A 20825-nucleotide genomic window follows, 5' to 3' on the forward strand; every position below is an offset into this window, starting at 1 on the left:
CTGCAAGTTAGCTTGTACACTACCTCCTGTGGAGAAGAGGCCACAGATCCTTGTTTTCCGCGCCCTAATTTCCCCCGCCATACCGTTCAAACTGTGCTCCTGATGACACATACAGCTGTTAGGGAGGGGAGGTCTAGAAACAATGGCTCTCTCTGTCTTCAACCCGAGACATGCTACACACAACCGCATTGTCTAATTATCTTTCACAGGCGAAAGACTGCGACCCTGGGGTCAAACCCACATTTTCCGCAGCTTCCCCTTACACCCCCCACCCCAAATATGTGTCTACTCGTGTATACATGCACACAAACTGGCAAATATTGAGGAGAGTTAGTGGAATAAAGGAAGCAAATGAGAAGGTTTTGGAGGGAAAGTCTGTAATCGGCTTGCCAATGCAGGAGCCCATAGATAAAGAACTTGGCATCTTGGCATTGAGAACTGATATCAGCTCTCAGTGTCTCCAGCTCGTACAGCTAATGGCAGAGCCCAGAGGAAAGGTGGCCAGTTGTTCCTCACTCTGGGACAAGGCCATCTCCTTCATCTCCATTGTTTTTTCCTCATCTCTGTCCACCCACATCCTCACCTCATTTTCCTTGAGCAGAAAGATGAGCGAGTAGACAAAGAGCAATTGTGCTGACTTCCTCCTCTAGATGAGAAATGAAAAAGAGGGCAATGATGTCATAGAGGGTCTTCAGTTACATTCAAACAGACAGTTTGTTTTTCAGGGCCGCAGTTGTTCAAGGGTGACTCCTAGAGCGGAATTTTATCTTCTTCATTCGTGTCCTTGCGGATTCCTGTCAACAATGTTTTTTTTTGGGGGGTTGTTTTTTTGGGTGGGGGTGTATTTCTATTCAGTTGATGAGATACAGTAGGCGATAGGGTCACATAATTAACATTATTAGCATACAGTGGGAAAAAAAGTGTTTACTGCTGATGTTACTTCCAGATCACAAAGGGTTGAGTTAATTTGGAGAAAATCATTAAATAACACCAGGAAAGAGAGACAATTTCACTAATTTCCTATATTTAGAAGCACTTTGCTTGCATTTTTTCTTCTCCCGAAATTAGAAAAGTGTCACTTGTTACTGGAAAAATTAATCACATTTTGGGATGACCATCAGCAAGGAAGTGTTCTCACAGAGGCGTGTGCAAAATGAACTGGGATTTGGTAGACTGCACATTGGTTTCTATTTTACTATCACCTCCAGTCCTCCAAGACAAAATTTAATATCTCCTGCTGTGACACAGAAAGCAACGGTAAATTGAAATTTATCTTCATGTTGCAGCAATATCTTGGCTCATAATATCCTCTCTGGCCGAGATCCCTAAGCCCGGTCTTAAAGATGTCCCGATATAAGAGAATGTTTTCTGCGGTAGGAAAATCCATTTATTTTATGAAAAATTTTCATTATTTTTATCTGTCTATTTATTGAATATTAGTACATTTTTTGCTGGGGTTTTTTTAGGGGAATAAATGTTGTATAGCAAATCATTGGGCAAGATTTGACATTATGTTCCTTATTACTTATCTGTTTGGGGATTTGTGTTTGTTATAGTTATGGATGCATGCATACATTCATGGATGAGTCATGGACATTAAGACTGACAGCTAACAGTAATTGATTGTTACTCTCTCTCTCACACACACACAGTTAAAGGGTGTGCCAGAGGGCCAGCTGAGATGAGCATCTCATGGTTAAAACTGCATGACCTTTGTAGGGTGATTAGTCAAAGCCTGACTGCTTAATTAAGGATTACTCCATCTCAGAAGATGTTGTGTGCCTGAGAGAGAAAGAAAAGAGCACTCAAGGAAGCCACAGTTATAACATACGCTGTGATACTCCAATACCTGCCCTAGGATCAAAACTTGCCCCTGATTTGCAGTATAAACTGTTCTACAAACCAGTACAGGGGTGTCAAACTGGTCAAGGGCCAGGTTGGAGAACATGTTACATTGTAAAGGCCCATTTTTAATTTGTTAAACCTTGGTGTAACCATGCTTATCACTTTTAGAGCTACTAAAGTCCATAATCAAATTTATGCTGCTTTAAGTTTCAGCAGATAAGTATGAATCAGTGAGCAAGAGTGGGTGCTGAATGCTGTTCTTAATTAAATAAAGGTTCTGCCGATTTAAGATCCCAATTATAACATGCAACACAATATATTAAAGAGTCTTTCTGCCCTGATGTAGCTGAAAGTAGAATATTATTGAATATATCATTCAGCTAAAAAAAAAACTAAATAAATACATTTTGGAATCATATTTTATTTTTAATTTTAAAGGGATTATTTGCCCAAAAATGAAAATTCTGCCATCATTTACTCATCCTCATGTTATGCCAAACCTGTATAACTCATATTTACGTGGAACACAAAAGTAGACATTAGGCAGAAAGACAGGCTCAGTCACCATTCACTTTCACTGTTTGAAAAAATAAAGATCCAATACAACTAAAAGGTCTTGGAGACAATCATACAGCCTAACATTTCCCTTTGTGTTCAGTGGAATAAAAAAAAGTAATATGGATTTGGAACAACAAGTGGGTGAGTAAATTATAACTTTTTTGGGGTGAACTATTCCTTTAACATTGACCCCAGTTTGGCTCGCAGTACCTAAATTCTGTGCAGAATCAGGATCTTATACCTGACTCTATTATGAGCATAATTTTAAACAACAGATCTCAGTTTAGCACAGCTCTACTTGAGCCTTTGGCATAAAGACTGTCATGCAGACAGGAAGACCCTCATTATCAGCTATTTGTGTGTTCATTCTCTCTCTGTTTGTCTGTCACTCTCTCTCTCTCTTTCTCTCACACTCACATGCCTAAACTAAATAGTCCATCCTCTCTGGAAACCCCAGTGGAATGTGAGCACAAATATTGTGATTGTGAGCTCAACCGTTAACCATAATACTTCACACCAGAGAGAAGACCTTGCTCAAGCTTCCCCACATTGGGTGAAAGGCACTTGTGTTTAGTTTTCAGACAGCTGGGCAAGAAATTGAGAAAGGCATATATGTCTTTCTTTTTCTCTCCCTGCCTTCCTCTTTCCTCTCGCTTTTTTCTTGATTGCTGGGATATTACAGCATGGGTTTGAATGCCAGTGGGAGGTCGAGAGGGAAGATGGCCAATTTGCTATCAAGAGAGGGGTGTCAGTCAAGGAGCGTCAAACAACCTTTTTGCCATCACTCATGTGTCCAAACATGGTAATTTTATCGAGCGGTCTGGAGATATCCAAAACAAGCAAATGCCTTTGGAAAATAGAAGGTAGGATCAAATGATTTGGAAGCTAGAGAAGATGGAGGAAGGTTAAAAAAGAACTGATTAGCCAAGGTGTGGAGTTCATGCAGCATGAAAAAAAGGTGTGCCAATGCAGAGAGGGAAGAGTGGAAGGGGGGGGGGGGTGTCAAACAGATTAACTTTCAGCATCTAAGCTCGCAAGGTAATGGATAACCTTGTATTGGTGTAAAGGAACCCCTTCATCTGTTCTCCCAGTTTAAAAGAAGGAAACAGAGTAACAAAGACATACCAGATGAAAAAGTGACTGTCTGACACAGGAGACTGGATAGGGCATTCGGAAACCTGGGGGCAATGATGAAGCCGTAACAAAGCAGTGAAGCTTTGGATGCGCAGGTTGGCCAGAGCTGGGTGGATAAAAGGGGAAACAACGAGAGGGGGGAGTTGATGGGTTGAATTTGATACACATCCTCTTTCAGACGGTGAGGTAATGTCAGCCAGTGCCCCTGGACCTTTCTGATTTATGCATTCCACTTGCTCTACTGCTATGGGAGGGCTGTTGCAGATTTCAGCGCCTAACTCTGAGCAGGGAAAGACAGAAAACCCTCTAATGGTCTTTGACTATTGTCTGAGTGAGGCTTCCAAACCTCTGCATTTCTCTGCGGAGTTGAAGAGGAAGTTCACATATACACACACAGAGACCTGTACACACAATACACACTAAAAAGCGCCAGATCAGCGTTGCTGTGCAGGATATTGGCTGTTACTTTTGAAAATCTCTTCCCTGATTTGGCTCACTGTAAACACAGGTGTGGGGGACTTGTCAGTCACAGATAAGAACAAAGATAAAAAGGAGTGAGAAAGGTAGAAGACAAAGAATACAAGGAACAAAGAGGGAGAAAAAGGGAAAGAGAAGTTCCTTGATAAATTTAATGTCTCTTAGTCGTTCAGAGTTAAGAATAGAGCTGAACGATTAATCGTCATCAAATAGAAATTGGGATATGTCAGTGCGATTATCAAACCGCAAGGGCTGAGGTTTAATTAAATAAGTAAATAGTCTACACGTGCTGCTCGCTGCACTTACTGCATGACGCAGCTCTGTTCTCTGTACACGTGAGGCTAAAGAGCTGAGCGCGTTATATTTACAACGCTTTATATTAATTGGTTGCACATTTGTGTAACGCCAGATATGCTTGGCTGCTAAAAGTTACTTTTTGGGGATTTTGTGGACAGAAGAGTGGATGAGAGCATTTCTCTGCTTTAAAAGGCCATTGCCAACTCAACTGACAAACAAACGCCTTCCTTCGGTGTTCTGCCAAATTAAAGGCTTCAGGGTTTAAACGGGCCGCATAACTATGCTGCATGCAAGTTAAGAAATTATTACATAATTATCGTACTGTTTTCTAATAATAATTAGATTAATGTTGTTAAAAATACATTTCCAAAATAATTTTTTTACTTTATAATAACTTATTATTGGATTCTGTTTCACTGTATGTTTTGTTTATTTAGTCTGGTTCTTTTTAAGAGGACTCAAGACCTCTTTCTTGAACAGTATTTCTATTGGCAGTACAGCATGTTTGCCCATGACTTTATTTTGTTTAAAAGAAAATACTTTCTAGTTGTTGTTTTTTTTTTTTTTAGTTTAAATTGTAATCACAATATTACATTTTTTATTTGTCCAAATCATTCAACCCTAGTTAAGAGTCAGAATGGATGGCTAGACTGGTGATAAACATGGCATTACCATAATGTTATCTGATATTCAAATTGAGTAAGGTTTCTAGAACTTCACAAAGCCCTAGCATGTGTTGCCACTTTTATAATGAAATAAGTTCCACAGTCCTACAAAACCTTACTCTAACCTGCTGAAAAGGTCAGTGTAGTTTCAGAGTAGACTAGTGCTGGTCTAACTAGTAAATCAGCATAGCTGTGCTGTTCAACAGCAAAACGTGGGTGGTAAAGTTGGTAAACAAGCTTGGTCTTTCTGTTGAAGCTGGTTGACCGAGGATGTCTTTCTAGTTAAGGTAGTTATGAAGTCTGCTGTGCTGGTGAACAGATTTGCTGGTTTGTTCAGCAGGTTATCCATTATGCAGCATGATCCAGGGCTTTATTTGTACACTTTGTTGCCATTCATATTTTTCCAAATAAGGAATCTGGGCAGGATTGCTTGCCACCATTTATTTATGTTACTTGTGTATCTGAAACAGAATAATAGGACAAATAGATAAACAGATATGGCCAGACAGGTTGTGTAGGTAAGCAGAAAAGCAGACTGGTACAGGCAAGTAAGTGCGAACTGGTTAATGTGAGGAGGAATAAGCAAGAATATAAAGGCTTGGCACTACTACAAACTGCTTTGTACTTTACCCACAAGCCACTTGTTTTTGCTTCCTTTTCGAATGGATTGAGTATGTTCCAGAGGTGTAACAAAAAAGCCTTACCAGTAAACTGAGAAAAAATATGCTTTGGTATTTGACGACGCAGCAGGTCTTCTAGCTCTGGGCTGCAGGCTGACTTGGTACACAGCAGTGCTACTTGGTTTCGAGCAGTCCCAAAGAGGGCCACCTCAGAATGGGTAAGAATGAAGAGTGTTCCTTCTGGACCAGCAGTATCTAGCTTCTTCTCACTAACAGCAGCAGACAGATAGAGATACTTTACTGCCTGAAGACATGATATTCAACTTTCACTGAGAGGTGCTTCCTGCTGCGAGGAGATTTAGTGATGATTTATTAAGCCCCTTGGAAAACAAGTCGCAAATGTGAAAGGTTGTCATATGATAGTGACATCTCGCTTCTAGTGTCAATGTTTTGTAAATTTTTGGTGGAGCTGTAGTTTTAAGAAAGCTTGTTTAGATACGAGTGAATTGCACAGGCAGAAGAATTTGGATGGGCTTTTTTAGGGAATATTCTTTATAAGAAAGATGAATCACAAAAAATATAATCTCATTAGTACGTCAATAGTTTGTCCAAGACAGCAATGAGATCAAATGGAGACTTTTGTTGAATTCCCCTGCTTTTAAGCTGTTTCTCCTGGGGAAAAAATCCTAATAATCTGTTGTATCTCCTTTAAAGTTTCAGAAGAGACCTCAATGTCTCAAATTGTGCTCAGATTTCCAAAAATGCTGAGGAGTGCAATCAAGTCAGAGATTTCATTAGAAATGTCAAATTATCTGAGCTATGCTATCCACTTTAATTTTATAGCTCCATATTTTTACTGTATGTCAACAATTGTCTCATTTTATTTCTCTTAAGGAAGTGGATACTTCAATGAAACATAATTTTATTTTTTATTTTTTATTTATTTTTTTCTCCCCTTTTCTCCCCAATTTGGAATGTCCAGTTCCCAATGCGCTCTAAATCCTCATGGTGGCATAGTGACTCACCTCAATCCGGGTGGCGGAGGACGAATCTCAGTTGCCTCCGCATCTGAGACCGTCAATCCACGCATCTTATCACGTGGCTTGTTGAGCGCGTTACCGCGGAGACATAGCGCATATGGAGGCCCACGCTATTCTCCATGGCATCCACGCACAACTCACCACGCATCCCACCGAGAGCGAGAACCACACATTATCACGAAGAGGTTACCCCATGTGACTCTACCCTCCCTAGCAATCAGGCCAGTTTGGTTGCTTAGGAGACCTGGTCCTGGATTCGAACTCGTGACTCCAGGGGTGGAAGTCAGTGTCAATACTCACTGAGCTACCCAGGCCCCCCTCAATGAAACATAATTAAGAACTCCATGAAGTCTGCTGGGCTATGACAGATCAAACTCTGAGCAATAACATTTTCCTCGAAACCTCTTCTGAATCTTGTACTACTAGAATGGCCAAAACAGTTTTAAGTCTCTTCACTACACTGATGTACTCTCTGTGTGTGTGTGTGTGTGTGTGTGTGTGTGTGTGTGTGTGTGTGTGTGTGTGTGTGTGTGTGTGTGTGTGTGTGTGTGTGTGTGTGTGTAAAAGCTTGGATCTTAGTGCAGGGGTGTGTCTGGTGTCTTCACTTTTTCACTGAGCTAGCTTAAAAAGGAGGTGATGGATAGCTTTTTAACGGCGTCCCTCAATCACAAGCTACTTAAGCAGACTGGTCAGTAATAGAGTGACAAAGAGGCCAAAACAAACCCCCTTTCAACAGAGCCACAGGGAGGTTCAGCTCCATGCTAGCAATTAGCCCTGCAACAGTCCATACGCTGCAAGCTTTCTCTCATTTACCAGGCATCTAAGAAATCCATGGTCCAAACTCACCATGAAAGAGTCTCTTGAATTGTGAGCGAGAGTCTTAAAAGGCTCTGGTAAAGTCGAGTCTTTTGTCCCAATGTGACACAGCAGCTTGGTACGAAATCTCCTTTGTTTTGCTAATGTTATTAATGGGCTCACTTAAGTGTAAAAGCAAAGCAGATTCAACTTGGCAGTGGAAATAGAAATGGTGTTTTTTTTTTTTTTCTTTATTAATTTCATAAAGGTGTTTGTACTATGGGAATCTCAGTGTGGATGAAAAACTTGTTCATCGGTGGAAGCTTCCTGAGTGGCTCTGAATGTATCACTGTCATTGTTGACCTTTATAAAATGCTTTTGTACTGTAAAGTTAAAAGTGGTATTGACCCAATAGCACTGTTCCGTAGAGCCAAGTAAAACCGCACAAATATTAGCAGAGGGTGGGGTCTTTCTTAACTAACCCCCCCCCCTCCTTTTTCCCTATTGTCTCTCTTGTTCTTTCCCTGTGATTCAGTGTATCCTGTGCCAGCTTCATGGAATACCCATAACACAAGTCAGTGTGTGTTTTCACACCAATTAACAGCTCTCTTTTGGTGTCTGCTGAGGTGATGATGGCCTGTCTCCGGCCAGGCCCATGGTGTTTGTGTGTTTGTTTTTTTCCGTCTTTGTCATGTTAGCAGCACTGAGCGAGAGCGCAATCTTTATTCCACATTCATTAGTTAGTAGTATAATTAGTGCTTGTAGACCCTTGCAGCTCTGACAGAGAGAGAAAGCCAACAGGTCCAGCAAACATATCTGGATCACACATCCTGCATTAGCCATTGTGCTCCCTGGCAAATTAACAGCCTGCTCTGCGTAGTTCACATTCTGCTCCTTAAGAGGTAAAAACTCCTCCACTGGCTGGGAGTTGAGTAGTCATTAATATCAGGCTGGTCCTCTGCTTCCCTCTACTCATTGGCACAAATGGCAATGCTGGAAAAAAATGATTCTGTCCAGTCCTCTTTCTTACACTCTCCTCCCCTCTTTCTGTCTCTCTCTCTCTCTCTCTCTCTCCCTTACACCATCTTTCTTTTAGCTCTGGGAGCAAACCAGCATCCCTTCCTCTCTAGCACTCTCAATCTAGATAATTCAATCTGTCCAATATCAAATAATCGCCTCCATTTTTTTGGCCCATTTTAACCTTATCACTGGCGCTGCCTCCTCAGGGGACCAAGTCTCGTTTCACCTTGTTAAGAGAGTGGGAGCCCAAGAGCGATAACCTGGGATTGAGGTGGAACAAGGCAGGTGACGAATAGTTCTCTTAGGAGCAAGGAGAGAAGACTATGTTTGTTGTTCTCACTGGCATCAAGTGAACAAGCGGGAAAAAAGACAGAGGGGCTTTTTCTTTCAAATAAAAAAAAAGAGCTGAGTCATACACAAAATAAAGTGAGAAGGAGGTGCCATGTACTAAAAATGTGCAGTGCTGTATGGGTTTGTGAACATTGGAGACCCCCCCGCCCCGCGTCCCACAGTCTTTTTTAACATGGCCCTAACACACACTCCTGGCACTTAATTAAAATCCAATAAGGTTCTTGTCTGGTAGCCATTGTTCCCATTCCATGTTTACCCTCTCTAGGAGTGTCCCTAGCAGTTTAATCTTGCAAGAAAGTAGAGGTTAAGAGGTCAAGACTGGACTGTAGTTGCCTGAGCAATGGGGGGGAGGGTATTTCCCATTGTTTCCCTCATGTCCCTATTTTTTGTTTTGTTTCTCTCTCTTGAGCTGATTTCAAGCCTGCTACTGGGTGGCTGTTGGAGTTGGGTTTAATTAAGATTTAAAGAAAGCTTTCCTCAAGAAAGGAGATTGAATGTTTTTAAGAACCATCTCCGGATGGAGGGATGAGAATGGACAAGAGGAGGTGAAACACATTGCTCAGCAGAAAAGCCTGCAGGAAAGCTATTCAGCAGGGAAAATAGAGACAAAAATATATTTTATTAAATTATCATTTTATATTTAATATGTTACACAGAAGATGCATTTATTCCATTCATTCACACATGCAGTTCTGAACAACATAATTATGTTTTCTTTCATATTTCCCTTCTCTGTTTGGGTGGCACCCTCCTTTCTCTCTCTATCTCTCTCCCAAAGCTACAAGGTGGAAAATCCAATGGTACTTTTTTGGGGGGGAATCAATCAATCAGATTGATCTGTACAGATTGACCTGAGCTTCCTAAGAATCAAACCCATATCCTGTGAAGACATCATTGAAACATTGCCGAGCTACAGGCAAGCAGGTGCTAGATTATCTAAACGTTCTACCTAATGATTTGTTGCAACCTTTTTTTCCACCAAAATGATGGTCCAGAACCAGTGCTAAGCTGGGGAATCTCCACCAACTACATAACAACTGCATAATTTACCCATAAACAAAACAGCGCATTGTGGTATTTTTTGTTACTCTTAGTTTTAATGGTCAGACGTAATGTAAATATAAAACGAATAAAATGTAATAAATTCATGCATATGATATATAAAATTGTAAAACATTTTCAGGGGAAATAAAGTGGTTCGAGAATCTGTGTAGTGCAGCAAAAATTGGAGCTAACTGTCTTGCCGCATTGCGCTTGAATTGTTGACAGCTTTAGTTATAATGTGAGCGATTTAGTTTTGTTTTCCATTTTGAGCTGTTGTTGTTTTGAAAACTACACTTGGTAAGGACATTATCTCAGCTTCTGACGTTGCTGGTTCAAGCCCATTTTTCAAGCCCATATCCATCCTTTTCATTGGTGTAAATCCGTGAATCTGTTCCAGATTGGCCACCAGCACTGGCACCGTGTCAGTGGAACAGGGGTAATGGATTAAGAGCACATACTTTACTCGTTTACCGACCTCTTAAGTAGTAGAGTCTTACCTGCTAATAAAGATATGTTTATATAATCTTTAAAGCAGTCATGGCATCTGGTGTTTAAATCATGATTTGGATATGTTAGTGTCTTGGTGATGACCGTACAGGGAATTAGAATTGTACAGAGTGGAAAGTCTGTGTGTGCCTGGCTTTGTTAATCCTTTTCTGCCTTTCTCTTCTCTTCTCTATCTCTCGTTTCTCCCCCACACAGTCTTTATTCTCTTTCTCTCCCTCTGTCTCTCTTGATAATGGGCTTGTACACAGGTGGCCATGTCCCTTCGATGGACACCCACAGACAACACTTAATTAAAAGCCTTATCACAGAAAAACATGCTGAGACATTCCAATATGGGCCTGGGCATCAAAGATACTGCCACAACCAGACAGTGTCCATTTATTACTGCATTCTGCTGAACTGTCCGGCCAAACAGAGTCTGTGTATGTATGTTTAAAAGGAATAGTTTACCCAAAAATGAAAACGTACTAATCCTAATGTCGCTCCAAACCTGTATGACCTGTATGAGCACAAAAGTAATAAAGAAAATAATGACAGAACTTAAATTTACAGTAAACTATTCCTTTGAAGTATAAAAGGTTAAGGAGATGTTTGAATGCAAATTATATTGTGCCAAAGAGGCACAAAGTCCATTACACATTCATTCCCATTCTGATCATTCTCTCTCTGTTCCTCTGCGGTGGAATGAGCTTCCAACCTCCACACGATCTGCTGATACCATCTCAACATTAAAAAAACAGCTGAAAACACATCTGATCAGTGAGCACTTAACCAATCAACACTAAATGCACTTACTATAAAAAATACAAAAATAAAAGATTAAATAAAAAATCTTTGTCTGCACTAACATCTTTACTACTCCAGCCACCGTGAGAACTTGGCAGTGCGATACTGAAGATATTGTTGACTTTTGTATGACAAATTGCTTGTTATGTTCCTCATTTGTAAGTCGCTTTGGACAAAAGTGTCTGCTAAATGATTAAATGCTAATGTAAATGTAGTTGTTTTGTTTTAATAGATGAGTGGATGAAAGGAAGAGAGAGAATATGAAGTTGTGAAAAGGTGCTGATGCAACATGTGTTGGTGGATTATTAGCTGGAGAATTTGTGAAAACATCGACATCTGTCTTTCCGTGCATACCTTCCCGCCTCCTGCTATCAGCACTCCTTCCATGGTCAGTTAACTTTTAGAGTTAATGGCAAGGGAGAAAAAAAATCTATATCAAAAGACACACAATGAAGTGTTTAAGTTCATCACACCACAAGCTGGGTTCAAGCATGCTAGATGTAAGAGCTAGGAGATCAATTGTCCCTCCTACTGCATTCTTTAACAGTGCTGGGCAGAAACCAGCACACAAGCACCATATGTCCCAAGGCTTTGGTCAATGATCCTCCCCAAATGGCAGGACAAAGCCCTTTTCACTCAGTTGAGACTGGATAAATCTGCAATTCCACACTGGCAACACAGCACCAGTCAACAACAAGATAGAGAAAGGGAGGAAGAGAAAGAAAAAGGGGGAAAGAGAGAGCAAGAGAGGGACTTGGCATTTCCCATTAAATTGACTAGGAACAATCCTGCCAAACAGCCTTGAGGCTCCTTCTTTTTTTCCTGACTTCTTCTGTGGGTTGCCTGGTTCCAAAGCCCCCGGGAGACTCTCTTCAAAGCTCAGTGTCCATTCCTCTTTCTCAGATGCTTGGCTAATAATGCCACAGCCAAAGCATAGATATCTATATCTCTGGATATCACAAAGCAAGTCCTCTTATGTTTAAGATGGGTCTTGTGTGCTGGGGACTTGAAGGCATTTCACTTTTTTAAAGGCCACAACAAACCAATGCAGTCATAAAATAACAGTCAGCATGGCACATCCTGGTGTGCAGGTGCGCTCCAATGGGGGGTAGTCTTAGCGAAAGAAAGAAGGAAAAGAAAAGTAGAGAGATAAAGAAAGCTAACTAAAGACATCGAGAGGCCAGAGCGACACTGTAAAGTGCATGGGGCTCCTAGGGGAAAAATAGCTCAGGCATGTATTCTGCCGCTGCAGCGATTAATATCGGCGGAGGAAAAAAGGTCAAACTTGACTGGAAAACGCTACAGTATATCATTGTTACTGGCATGGCCCACATTTCATACATCATGCCATGCTGTGCTGCCTCAACTCTCCCATTGCTAGTCTCGCAGCCACAGCCCACGGCAAGTATTATCAAAGATTGATAGAGTGTCCTAGTTAAGTGTTGTGGGGGGGGGGGGGGGGTGGTGTAGGAAGTTGGAAGGAGGGATGAAGTAGGAAAGCAAGATCTGCCACCTCTGTGCTTAAGGGTTACAACTTGCTGCCCTGTTGTTACATGATGGCACCAATCTGTGTAAACGAATGTCAGAATGTCACGTTATTTTGGCTAAAGCTAACGTTAAAAGGATATGTGACGAGGAGGAGGGCAGGGCCAGGCTGTGAGGACACACGGCCAGCCCTGAATCGAGCTAATCAGCCGGGAGGGGGATAAAGACTAGCCGGAGGCACCAGTTCGAGAGAGAGGGAGACGCATGTGTGTCTGTGTTTGTTTATGTTTGTTTTATGTTGAGTTTTATCATAAAATTTTACATTGACTGTTTAGCCAGTTCCCGCCTCCTCCTTGCCCACCTTACCTCGTTACAGGATAGTTTACCCAAAAATGAAAATTCTGTCATCATTTACTCATGTTAATTTCCTTCCAATTATGTATGACTTAAAAGAAAATCAGATTTGGCCTTAAGAAAAAAAGTCAATTCTATCATCATTTACTCATGTTGTTCCAAACTCGTATGACTTGCTTTCTTTCATGGAACACAAAAGGTGATGCAAAGCAGAAAGTCTGCCTCAGTCACCATGCACTTTTGTTGCATCCATTATCCATACAATGAAAATGAATAGAACATTCTGCCTAGCATCTCCTTTTGACCCCGTTTACACCTGGTATTAAGATGTGTTTCAGGTGATCCGATCAGAAGTGGTCAGCATTAAATACAGGCCTAAACAGGGTCTAAAACGTTTTGTAATCAGATCACAAAAAACATGTGACCACATTGCATTTGAGGTGTAAACAGTAATCCATCTTGAATGCATCCTGGACAGCAGCGAAGCCACACCACTCACCTGTCAATCAACCACTACACTACGACAAGAGTTTTACATTTGGCCAGTTACGTACTGCTTTAAAAGGAAAAAAACACAAACACGAGAACTTTATGGATCTTCTTCAGTGTGTCTGCTATCAACATGCAGGGACACAGATGAGAAGCACATATATTTGATGCTCCACTAACACAGGCACTCCACTAAAACAATGGATAGTTTTTCTCTAAATGTTGCGTTTGTTCAACTGCATGTGGGAAATCAGCATGCTGGTTTTGTTCATGCTTTCTTTGTCTTTTATTATTTTTTTTTTTTTGCAGTTTATTATTATGCAGTAACACACTTGATGGTCGTCATGAAATCAGAGACCCTCCCCTCGAAATCTGAACACAAGTGGTCATAAAAGACACATATAAGCGACCAGGTGTAAACAGTGATGTGTCTCGCCTGACCACATGTGATCGAATAACCCGAGAAGCATCTTAATACCAGGAGTAAATGGGGCCTTTATGTTTCAAAGAAGTAAGCAAGTCACATAAGTTTGTGTAAATGATGACAAAATTGTAATTTTTAAGGTCTTGCTCGTTGACGCATTCTTTATCTTGTTTGGTTTTAAGGGTCTTGCATCACTGGCAAAGGTGAGAAGGAGACCACTTAAGAAGGTGTGAGAATTTAGCCACCTGACCATTATCATGAAACTTGTTTGGAAAGAAAACTATTGTGCATGGACATAAATTCCTCATGTGACGTGTGTGGCTCCTGAAAAACAACATTCCCATTCCTGCATTATCTTTCCAACTCGTCCTCATCCTTCCCTTTCTCTTGTTCAGAGTGCTTGCTTAATAATTAATTGATTTATTAGTTCTCTCATTAATCATTCATTAATTAATCAGGGCCAAATTTTTTCAGAGGAAGTGGTTCAATCCGTAAAAAAAAAGAAAAGAAAAAAAAAATCCTGACTTCACATTTCAGCCTAATTAGGTTTCTTTGCTAATCACCACCAAAGAAATGGAGTTTCAGGAAATTACTTTTATTTTTCTCCCTCCATCCTTTCCTCACTCCCTACCTCTCTTCTTTTGCGCTAAGCAAGGCAGACTGTATTGAGGTTGGCAGGTAAGGCTTTTCAGTTCTTTTTCTTATTTCTGTCCTCCTTCGCCACCTTTTATTTTGTGCTCTGGAGGGTTTTAGTCATCAGTCATGTTAAAAGAACACAATCAAGGCTCATCTGATGGCCAGGAAAGTTTGGTCTTTAATTAAACAACCCAGCCCCCCATCACCTTTACTTTAAAGAGGAACAATACACCAATTGTGGGGACTGAGTAAACAGCAGACATCGATTAATCACAGTGGTTTTGAAGGCAGTCCGTGAACATGGGTCAGCCCTTTCACTGGCGAAGAAGCTGCACATTGTTTCAACTGATGCCACCCTCCCTGGAGAGATAAAAGAGTTGTTTGTTTAACCATAAAGTGGTATGTGAAGGGGATAGAAGTCACTGCCTCAGAGGTGGGTGAAAGGAAGAAAATGTAACAGGGGAAGCTAAAGGGAAATACTAATGAAAAATAAATTAAATCTCTTACATTAAAAAAACTGGTGGTCTTCAAAAACAACACTCAGACACAGCCTGACTATGTCTCTCTCTCTTTTTCAAGGAGAAAGAAAATAAAATTGAAATTAGAGAGAGCTTCAATAGAATTGCCAGTGCCACATTAACCTCAGAGCTTTAAAACAGCACACACATTGAACAACCTTAACAAGGTGTTCATTGAACCCATCTCTCTTTATTTTCAAACACGCATACTCCCATCCACATACACACACAGACTTGAATATGCCATTACCAACTGAGGTTTCAGCTATTTTCCCTTTTTTCCATGGCGTAAGCCTGCATTTAGACCAATAAAGAGCATGGCCCTCTTTGCTCTAATGAGATGCATACATTTACAACATCACATCCTCATTAAAAAATAATAATAATAAAGACAGAATGAGAGAAAAAATGGATTCATTATGGAACGCACTTCCTCCTATCACAGAGAGCCACAGGAGCCTCCACTGGGCTCAATTAGGAAGTGTAGGCCACAAATCCCCAGACTAAATTAATTGACACCCCAGGGCATTGAGCCTTGCATCGGAATGGCTCAGCATAAGTTCTGGATTTCTTTGTTTTCATTTCATTTGTCTTTTAAAGGGGGTGTAGGGCGGAGAGATCAACAAAAGCACGTTTAAAGGCAATCTTTTCATTGTCTTTATGGATTTTTAATCATCTTGACATATTTACAGTGTTGCTTTTTTGTGTGTTGTTTACCAAACTCCACAGCCAGAGAAGTGAAATGTGCATATAAAAGCGTTGTTTATTTATTTATCAATTTTCTTTATTTATTTTTTCAGCACCTCGCAGTGAATAAGGCCCGTCGGAGGCGGACTGGTTGTGGATGTATCCATCAGTGTGAAGGTGTTAGTGCATACAACAACCCACACATTTATGCAAAGAGAGCACAACGCTAATGATTTAAAAGCATAGCAGATCTCATATCATACTCTGTGAGGAACACCAAGCAACAGAGTAAGAGAAAAGTGAGAGATAAAGAGAGCTGGGAGAGAGAGAATTAGAGAAGGGGGAACAGAAAGAAGATAAAGTAGAGAGAGGGAGAGAGAGAGGGAGAGAGAGAAGGAAGAGCAGCAGCAATAACTGTATACAGAAAATACCAGGGGACCTGCAGGAATGAAATGACGAGACTGGCTCAATCAACATCTTGTCAAGACAGTTGGCTGATGTGTAGAGACAGTCTCTTCCTCCCCCTCTCTAGTTTTTTTGTTCGACCTCTTTGTGTTCCTAGTGGAGAGCTTTTCGTCTGCGAGTAGAGGAGTTCTCAGACTCTGAAGTGGGAGAGTGAGAATGGGAGCGCTGGAATAATGACACTCGGAAAAGTTCTGGCGCTTAGCAGACACGTTGCAGCAGAGAGGATCGCATGACAGACACATCCTCTGCAGCATGCAGAGGACCTAAACCCCACACACACACACACACACACACACACACACACACACACACACACACACACACACACACACACACACACACATACACACACTATCACTACTGTTCTCATTTCTGATTTTTCTATCAGCCTTTTTATGTGACCGGTATATCACAGACTTCACACAATCTGTTAATGTGGTCATGTTACTGGTGTTGTCATGCCAAGATTGACACTAGATTTTTACACTTTTTGAAGAATATGTGAGTGGTGCTTGTCCATGCAAAACTCAATTTAATAAAGCTATGGTGTTGCTATGCAGTTGCTAGGGTGTTCTGGGTGGTTTTTAGGAGGTTGATTATTGGCCTGAGTCATAAGAGCCTACCACCAAGTTCCCATGATAATCTGTTCCCTAGATATGGTTTGGGTCCAATGTAAGACTATGGGATTTTCTCTCCCAGTTTTGTCATCCACCAGTCGAAAATCTTAAGTATGATCACTTAGAAAAGAAATGGCACACAATTTAAGGAATCAGGCAGAATGTTAATCCCAGGCTATGTCAACTGAGGCTACAATTCTGTCTATAATCTCCTTTTGTGTTCCATGAAAGAAAGTAATATGGGTTGGTAACAACATGAGGGTGAGTAAATGATGACAGAATTTTCGTTTTTGAATGAACTATTCCTTTAATACTTAATACATTTCTTCAAATGACCAATAATAATATTGATGTTTGCCTTATAGCAACTACTGTGGGATTACAGTCGGCAGTAGTAGAAGCATAGTTATAAATTTATTTCATTCCCATTCACAAGCAAAGGTTTTTGCTGTGTTTCTCCTTCAGCCCTGCTGCAAGCTCTTGTGTCCTATTCTCTGTTTCTCTCGATCTGCCATTGCAGACCCCTGCCATCCTTGCATCCTTTCAGCCCCTGCCATTTTCATGTCAATAAATAGAGATTGGACAGGGAGAGGTAGAGAGCGAGCGAGGGACAGGGTGTCTGGAATGCAGCGAGAGGAGCAGAAACAGGCATGGAAAAGGCTAATCAACAATTTGTCACACCTTATGTAACTGTGAAAAGGGTCCTGCTCAGCACTGATGCCGGGGATCAGGAAGGGCTGTTGGGAGAAAAGAGAGAGAGAGGTTTAGCAAAAGGATTGAAGGGGTTGGGAAAAGAGAGAGAAGGACAGAGGAAGAAGATATAATGGATGTATGAGCTGTATGGTCATCTTTAAAAGAGTCTCGCACCGTGCCAGGAACATTACAATAGACAGCAGACTGAATAAGAGGCTAGAAGGATTAAACCCCTGCAAACAGCTCATAAAAATCTTTTAGGCTGCAATTTAGACACAAAATAACACTGAAAATGAGAAAGAAACCAACTAGAATGGGAGGTAGAAGAATAGGTGCAGAAAATGAGAACAGGGAAGGAACAGGGACGGTGAGAAAGAGGGAGAGAGGGAGGATGAAGAAGAAAGAACTGTGGCAGGCTCTGAAACTGCAGAAACAAACACGGGTGGCCCTTGGCAGTTTGTTTGGACATTAAGAAAAGGTGACGGCTTTGTTTACAAGGTTCGCTGTAGACTTTTCAAACTGGATCATAGAGAAAGGACTTTGGTATAACACATCTTCACATGTGCATCAACTACATTACACACACACACAGACACACAAACACACACTCTCACCCTCCACATAGAGAGGGAAACAATAGAGTCTTCCCACCACCAAACAAAAAGATAATTCCATGGCGCAGAATAGAGCTCATCTCTTACCAGCTCGGGTTTAGTGGCCTTATCTGAAGCATGCACAATGGATCGCATTTAGCCAGCCCTGTTTATTTCCAGCAAGTTACTTTCTCATACTAGTTTTCTCCTTTTTTCCATTAAGCACTGCACTCATCCACCCCTTCACCCATCTTTGTCTTTTTTTTTTTTTTTATCCCCTTTATTCCCCAATTTGGAATGCCCAATTCCCACTACTTTAGTAAATCCTTGTGGTGGCGCGGTTACTCACCTCAATCCGGGTGGCAGAGGACAAGTCTCAGTTACCTCCGCTTCTGAGACCGTCAATCCATGCATCTTATCACGTGGCTCGTTGTGCATGACACAGCAGAGACTCACAGCATGTGGAGGCTCATGCCACTCTCCACGATCCACTCACAAATTACCACGTGCCCCATTGAGAGCGAGAACCACTAATCATGACCACGAGGAGGTTACCCCATGTGACTCTACCCTCCCTAGCAACCGGGCCAATTTGATTGCTTAGGAGACCTGGCTGGAGTCACTCCGCACACTCGCGACTCTAGGGGTGGTAGTCAGCGTCAATACCCATCTTTCTCTTTTTATCCCTCTTCAAGACAAGACTTGTGGATAATGCTCAAGGTGCTCTTTGCACAATAGAGAAGCAGGCTATGAAAAGTATGAACTGAACTGTTTTTCTGTTGTTATTTTTGTTTTGGGGTGGGGGGGGGGGTCTTTTTATTATGTGTAAGGCAGTTGGGAGAGAAAGGGAAATGGTGGGGAGAAAAAGGGGGAATGGAATTGGGATATGACGTGAGCCATATTTGAAGTTGTGGCACCCACTTGTGAGCCACAGCTCAAAATGTAGACCTCAGAAATGTAGGATGGACTTGATGTTATCCATCTGGATTTAAAATGTCTCTCATTTGACAGGTGGTTTTAGGGGAGGGTTGGTGATGCCATATAAAACAGAAAGTTGTTTTTAGCGTCAGAGCAAGTTATGACATTTTGTATGACATTCAGCAATCTTCCTGCTTAGGAATAACGTGCACAGGTGAACTCCGGGAATGTGTATATAATAGGGTAAATTTTAATTTCATTCTAAGTTTGTTGTGTAACTCACAATGTAAAGCACTTAAAACACTGTAGTGTGTCTTGTTTACAATAAAATTATTAGATTGCCCCTTCAGAATTTTTGATTTTAGTATGCTCATGTGTTATCCTTCCTCAACGCCTTCAATGTTTATAATCAGAGTTGTCAGAACAAGCAGTGAAGAGGTTGAGGGAGGGCTAAATAAAGCTTGATATTGGATAGATGTTCTGATTTATCTACAAATGTGCCTGGGACAAAACCAAGTGCCACACATACACAACATACTTTTTCCCTAATCCCATCAAGACTCCCCGCTGTCTCTAGCAAGGGTCGACCGGAGAGGGATCATTGCTAACATCTGTTTGTCCCAGTGAGGCAGAGTGCATGGCTTTCTCCTCAGACACATCCTGGGCTCTAAAAACAGCCTGGAGAAACTAGGGGAGAGTAAGAGAAAAAGGCAAAGCTCTTTAATATGTCAAGCTCAAGTCAGGCCCAGCTGCAGCTGCACTTAACGTGTGACAAAAAAAGACAAAGTCACTGTGTCAAAGTAGCAACTAAATGTGAGCCGCAATCCCCACAGCACGCCTGCCCTATTTACACCACCACATGAACACACAGTCCTCTGTGCCTCAATCCAGGGCCGTGAAATGATATTCCATTTTGAAAAAAAATCTGGATTAAAGTGTATCAGGCCAAGTGTGTTGCGACCTTGTTACTAGGGGAAGGGGGAATGCATAAACACTCAGGCACAAGCAGATGCCACACACTGTGGAGCAAATCACAATGTAGGTTTTAGATACAGCTTTATCTGTCTTATCCAATATACCTCTTTATTTGTTTCGGTACCTTGTTATGACATTGCACAAGCCAGACAGAGCCATGTTAATACAAAGGCCTTTGTCTGACCTACTCATTTTGTGAGTACAATATTTACTATCCTGTTTGAACACCTCTTTATATCCAAATGTGTACATTTTCAAGGTTGTTTAAGTTAGTTCTAGTTACTTCTTTGAGGACATACTAAGCTTTGAAAACCTCAAAAGTTTCCACTTAAAACTAATGTTTAATTTTATCCCTCTGTTGCTTCTCGTCTAGGGCTGAAATGATTAGTGGAATAGTCGTTTGATCTCATTTAACAAAACATGAGATCATATGAAACTCTAATGATGGTGCAAGAGCAGCACTGCAGCTCGTGCCTGACTGAGGAAGAATTACACAGCTCACAGTACAGATGCACTCTAAACTTTCCAAACAGCTTCAGGTGGTGTAAAACGCAAAGTATGAGGGAATTATAATGTAAAAATACAAAGTAAATAAATACAGAAGCACTCTCATTGTGAAATACAGTGGAGTCAGAGCTGCCGTTCCACTGAAGCAAAACTTGCGTCAGAGCATCTTTAAAGGAAACACCTCACCGTTATACCTTTAATGCAACCTTTATTAAAGTTCAAATAATAAGGAAGTAGGTCATATAAATAACTACAAACTCCAAAACTGGCATTTCTCTGTGCGGTCAGAGCCGCTTATATGAGCTGCACAAAGTGTCCTGATCTA

General features: G+C 41.2%; 1 protein-coding gene across 3 annotated transcripts in view; it reads left to right on the forward strand.

Annotated features, from left to right (window-relative positions):
- The window catches only part of LOC127422334 (kin of IRRE-like protein 1), a 60311-nt gene that overhangs the window by 5562 nt on the left and 33924 nt on the right, over positions 1–20825 (forward strand). The window contains exon 2 of one of the 3 annotated variants that reach the window (XM_051665781.1): positions 15846–15909. The exons of the other annotated variants lie outside the window; for them this stretch is intronic. The gene's annotated coding sequence lies outside the window, so the exon portion shown is untranslated. The remainder of the gene's footprint in view (positions 1–15845; positions 15910–20825) is intronic. 3 annotated transcript variants of the gene reach the window in all.

Source organism: Myxocyprinus asiaticus, chromosome 31 (genome assembly GCF_019703515.2).
Source record: "Myxocyprinus asiaticus isolate MX2 ecotype Aquarium Trade chromosome 31, UBuf_Myxa_2, whole genome shotgun sequence".
Lineage (NCBI taxonomy): Eukaryota > Metazoa > Chordata > Actinopteri > Cypriniformes > Catostomidae > Myxocyprinus > Myxocyprinus asiaticus.